A 6,127-nucleotide genomic window follows, 5' to 3' on the forward strand; every position below is an offset into this window, starting at 1 on the left:
AGCAATGGCTCAAGCACAGGTTCAAGTGACTTAGATGGAGAATATTGGAGTCAAAGCTGAAATGAGAGAGTGGGAAGAAAGTCCTGAATTTGGAATTGACAGAGGAATACAAATGGAAAGGAAGGGCAAAGATGACAAGTCTCAATACAAGAACTCTGGGTCCCCAGCTGGAGAAGAGAGAGCGTGCACCTAGAAGCAGAAGATTGCCTAAGACGTAAACTGTGGGTAATGATTGGGGAGAGAAAAGGGAATGGTTTCATTGTCCTCGGGGAATGTGAACTCCAGAACCCAGGCTCTTCAAGACCCTCAGGATTTGCATTTATTGAAGCAAAATAGGAAGAAACTTTACTATAGGTGCCTTTTTCTTCTTGAAGGCTCTGGCAGGAGAAGTAGCAACTTGAGATTTCTAAGCATCATTTGGCAGGGGCAAAAAAAAGGGGGGGGAATCCATGCCATATTGTACCCTGGCTTGACACAGATAGTGAATTTGTTTCATTAAATAATTGACATACCCACTTGATTGTCAATTTAACTTGACTAAACCTAACTCCAGTCTTTTCTCAAAATTGCTTTGTGAAAGTGTTTCCAACCTTTCGCTAACTCAGTCAAGGACTTGTACCTTCTGCTTGTATTACTTCCTATAACTATGTTGTCTGAAAATCTTGACCTTCATTTCAGATTTCCCATACACCAAAGCTTTCCTACCTAGCCCATCTCTGGTATGAACCACCACTATCATCCTTGCTGGAGTCCTATAATAGATCTAAACTCCCCTGCCTTTGTTCTCAGAAATCCTGTTGACAACACAGCAGCCAGGAAACTCTTTCAAAGTTTTAGAACAGTTTCAGATTTTCATAAATGCTGAGGAGAAGGTGGAGACATTTCCCACACTCCCTGTACTCACAGTATTATATCCTTCATCTGATGGGGCTGCACTGACGCACCATCATCACTCAGTGTTGCATTGTACATTCTATGTGTTTGACGGATTTGTTATGATATCCAGCACCACCACTGGACTATCGCGTGGGAACCAAGATTCACTAGACAAGTTTATTCGGAGAGATTACACTTATACAAGAGGCGGGTGGCTGCCACAGGTTCCAGTTCCAATGATCCTCCCAGGCTGTTCCCTGTGACCTGGCCAGCAGCAAGAGAGAGCTCTGGGGTCTTTGAACCCTGATCTAGTCCTACATGCTCATGTAGGTACCTGTGACCATGCCCAAACGGGCGTGGTCATCGCCACAGGTACTTAGGAAGATCTCTCATTACACTGGACTGCTTCGCTGTCTGAGAATCCCTGTGCTCTACTCATCCAAGTTCCTTCCTTCATTCGAACTCTGGTGATCTTTTTTATTGTCTCCCCTGTTTTACCTTCTCCAGCAGAACGTTTATTTTATTTTTTATTTTAAATATTTTTTTATTTTAGAAGCACTCTTACTTACATATCAATCCCCCATTCTCTCCCCTCCCCATCCTCCAATGCTCCCCATGGAACCCCCAACCCACTTCCCCAACCAATCACCAGGGATAGTGAGGCCCTCCATGGGGACCATCAAAGACCATCACATCATTTGGGGGAGGGCCCAGGCCCTCCTTCCCATATCTGGGCTGCAATAGTATCCCTCCATAGGGAATGGGCTCCCAAAGTCCATTTGTGCTCTAGGGATAAACACTGGCTCCACTGTTAGAGGTCCCATAGACTGCCCAGGCCTCCTAGCTGGTACCCACATTCAGAGGGCTTGGTTCGGTACAATGCTGGTTCCCTGGCTTTGTGACTAGGGTCTCTGTGCTCTCACTAGACAGGTCAACTGTTTCTGCAGGGTTTTCCTGCACGGTCTTGGATCCTTTGCTCATCCCTCCTCCCTCTCTGCAACTGGATTCCAGGAGTATGGCTCAATGTTTAGCTGTGGATACCTGTTTAGAGCATTTATTTAAAATCATACAGATGTAGCTTTTTTTTTTTTTTTGTCTTGCTTCTTGAGTATTTAAGGTGTGTATAAGTTTCTTCTGTGTGTTTCCGGTTTCTTCTGTGTCTTTCATCGATAGCGCATTTCTTTTCGTTACTGTATAGTATGCTACTATCTAGAAGTGCCACTGTTTAATCGTGCATTAACGGACTTCGTATCGTGCCTTAATGGAGAGTTGTCTTTTACAATGTTAGCAATCTGATACTCTCCTGATGCTGCAACTTAAAAGTCCTTGGCACATAAGATCTGACCCCATCTTGTTTTCCCTTTCTTAGGATGTTCTGAATGCTACCATGTGTTAACCTAGTCCTTTGTGCCTTTACCCTAACTCTACTGCTCATTTTTCTTGCCTTCGCCATCCCCACATGTTAAAATCGCCGCAACCTTTTACTTTCTTTTGTCTTTTCAAAAATTCCAACCTCCCAATAGGGCCATTTTAATTATCCTACTTTAATTGAAATTGCAGCCACTCCCTCCTTTGGAAAACCCCATCCCCTTACTCCTGATACACTTTATTTTTCTATAGCATTGACATTAGACTGCATATCAGTGGATAGGCATGTGTCTTTTCACTCTCCATTTTTATTTAAATTAGAAACAAGATTATTTTACAAGTCAATCCCAGTTCTCTCTGCCTCACCTCCTTTTCTATCCCCCCCATCTAACTAACTAACACCCTACCTATCCCATACCCTTTCTGCTCGCCAGGGAGGGTGAGGCCTTCCATAGGGGGGTCTTCAAAGTCTGTCATATCCTTTGGGACAGGGCCTAGGACCTCCCCCGTGTGTCTAGGCTCAGGAAGTATCTTTCTATGTGGAATGGGCTCCCAAAGTCTATTCCTATGCTAGGGATAAGTACTGATCCACTACAAAAGGTCCCATAGATTTCCGAGGTCTCCTCACTGACAACCACATTCATGAAGTCTGGATTAGTCCCATGCTGGCTACCCAGCTATCAATCTGGGAAACAAGAGTTCCCCCTTGTTTTGTTTCTGTGGGTGTCACCAGCATAGTCTTGAACCCCTTTGCTCATCACTCCTCCTTCTCTGTAACTGGATTCCAGTTCAGTTCAGTGATTAGCTGTGGTTTCTGCTACCACTTCCACCAGCTGCAGGGTGAAGGCTATAGGATGGCATATAAGTCATCAATTTCATTATCAGGGGAGGGCATTTAAGGTAGTCTCTCCTCTGTTGCTTAGATTGTTAGTTGGTGTCATCCTTGTAGATCTCCAGACATTTCCCTAGTGCCTGATTTCTCTTTAAACCTATAATGGCTCCTGTATTGTGATATCTCTTATCGTTCTCTCCTTTATTCTTCCCCCAACTCAAACTTCCTGCTCCCTCATGTCCTCCTCACCCCTCCTCTTCTCCCCTTCTCATTCTTATAGCTGTTTCTCCTCTCCCCTCAGACTCCCCATTTGCTCAGGAGAACTTGTCCCTTTCCCCTTCTCCGGGGGACCATGTATGTCTCTCTTAGAGTCCTCCTTGTTTCCTGGCTTCTCTGGAAGTATGAATTGTGGGCTGGTAATCCTTTGCTCTATGTCTAAAATCCATATATGAGTGAGTTCATACCATGTTTGTCTTTTTGTGACTGAGTTACCTCGCTCAGAATGGTTTCTTATAGTTCCATCCATTTGCCTTCAAATTTCAAGATTCCATCCATTCTTCAGTTGAGGGGCATCTAGGTTGTTTCCAGGTTCTGGCTACTACAAATAATGCTGCTATGAACACAGTTGAACAGATGTCCTTGTTGTAGGAATGTGCTTCTTTTGGGTATATACCTAAGAGTGAAATTGCTTGATCTTGGGGTAAACGGATTCCCATTTTCCCGAGGAATCGCCATACTGATTTCCAAAATAGCTGTAAGAGAACAGCAGTGGAGGAGTGTTCCTCTTTCTCCACATCCTCTCCAGTACAAACTATCATTTGACAGGTGTAAAATGGTATCTCAGAGTTGTTTTGATTTTCATTCCTCTGCTGACTAAGGATGTTGAACACTTTCTTACATGTCTTTCAGCCATTTTAGATTCCTCTACAGAGAATTATCTATTTAGTTCTGTTCCCCACTTTTTCATTGGATTATTTGATGTTTCTGAAAGCTCTAGAACACAAAGAAGCCAATGCAGCCCAGAGGAGTAGATGCCAGGAAATAATCAAATTGAGGGCTGAAATCAATAATGTATAAACTAGGAAAATAATACAAAGAATTAATATAATGAAGAGATGGTTCTTTGAGAAAATCAACACGATAGACAAACCTTTATCCAAACTTACTAAACAGCAAAGAGTGAACATGCAAATTAATAAAATCAGAAATGAAAAGGGGGACATAACAACATACACTGAGGAAATCCAGAAAATCATCAGATCATACTTTGAAAACCTGTATTCTTCAAAATTTGAAAATCTAAAGGAAATGGACAATTTTCTGATAAGATTTCACTTATCAAAATTAAATCAAGAACAGATAAGCAATTTAGATAGACCAATAACACCTAATGAAATAGAAGTAGTCATCAAAAGTCTCCCAACCAAAAAAAAAAGCCCAGGGCCAGATGGTTTCAGTTCAGAACTCTACCAGAAATTCAAGGAATAGCTAATACCAATTCTCCTCAAAGTATTCCACACAATAGAAGCAGAAGGGTCATTGCCAAACTCTTTTTATGAGGCTTCAATAACATTGGTACCCAAGCCACACAAAGATACAACTAAGAACTCGAACTACAGACTAAATCCCTCATAAACATTGATTCAAAAGTACTCAATAAAATACTGGCAAATTGAATCCAAGAACACATCAGAAAAATCATCCACCATGAGCAAGTAGGCTTTATCCCTGGGATGCAAGGATGGTTCAACATACAAAAATCCATCAATGTAATCCACGATATAAACAGACTGAGAAAGAAATACCACATGATCATCTTCCTAGATGCTGAAAAAGCTTTTGACATAATCCAACACCCATGCATGATAAAGGTCTTAGAAAAATCAGGGATAACAGGAACATACCTAAACATAATAAAGGCAATATACAGTAAGCCAACAGCCAATATCAAACTAAATGGAGAGAAACTCAATGTGATTCCCCTAAAATCAGGAGCAAGACAAGGCTGTCCACTCTCTCCATACCTCTCTAATATTGTCCTTGATGTTCTAGCTAGAGCAATAAGACAACAAAAGGAGATCAAGGAGATACAAATCAGAAAGGAAGAAGTCAAACTTTCACTATTTGCAGATGATATGATAGTCTACGTAAGTTACCCGAAAAACTCTTCCAGGAAACTCCTACATCTGATAAACACCTTCAGCAAAGTGGCAGGATACAAGATTAACTCAGAAAAATCAGCAGCTCTACTATATATAGATGATAAATGCACTGAGAAAGAAATCAGAGAAACAAATCCTTTACAATAGCCACAAACAACATAAAATATCTTGGAGTAATGCTCACCAAAAATGAGAAAGACCTGTATAGTAAGAACTTTGAGTCTTTAAAGAAAGAAATTAAAGTAGATACCAGAAAATGGAAGGATCTCCCATCTTCTTGGATAGGTAGGATCAACAAAGTAAAAATGGCAATCTTGCCAAAAGCAATCTACAGATTCAATGCTATCCCCATCAAAATCCCAGTACAATTCTTCACATACATTGAAGAAATAATTCTCAACTTTATATGGAAAAACAAAAGACCCAGGATAGCCAAAACAACCCTGTACAATAAAGGAACTTCTGGGAGCATCACCATCCCTGACTTCAAGCTCTATTACAGAGCTATAGTTCTAAAAACAGCTTAGTATTGGCACAAAAATAAATAGGTTGACCAATGGAATTGACTTGAAACCCCTGATATTAACCCACACACCTATGAACACCTGATTTTTGACAAAGATGCTAAAGTTATACAATGGAATAAAGAAAATTTCAACAAATGGTGCTGGCATAACTAGATGTTGGCATGTAGAAGGCTGCAGATAGATCCATGCCTATCACTATGCACAAAACTTAAGTCAAAATGGATCAAACACCTCAACATAAATCCAGCCACACCTAATCTCTTAGAAGAGAAAGTGGAAAATACCCTTGAATGAATTGGTACAGGAAACTGCTTCCTGGACATTACACCAGCAGCACAGACACTGAGATGGACAATTAATAA

The sequence above is a fragment of the Cricetulus griseus genome, chromosome 4, assembly GCF_003668045.3.
Source record: "Cricetulus griseus strain 17A/GY chromosome 4, alternate assembly CriGri-PICRH-1.0, whole genome shotgun sequence".
NCBI classification, from domain to species: domain Eukaryota; kingdom Metazoa; phylum Chordata; class Mammalia; order Rodentia; family Cricetidae; genus Cricetulus; species Cricetulus griseus.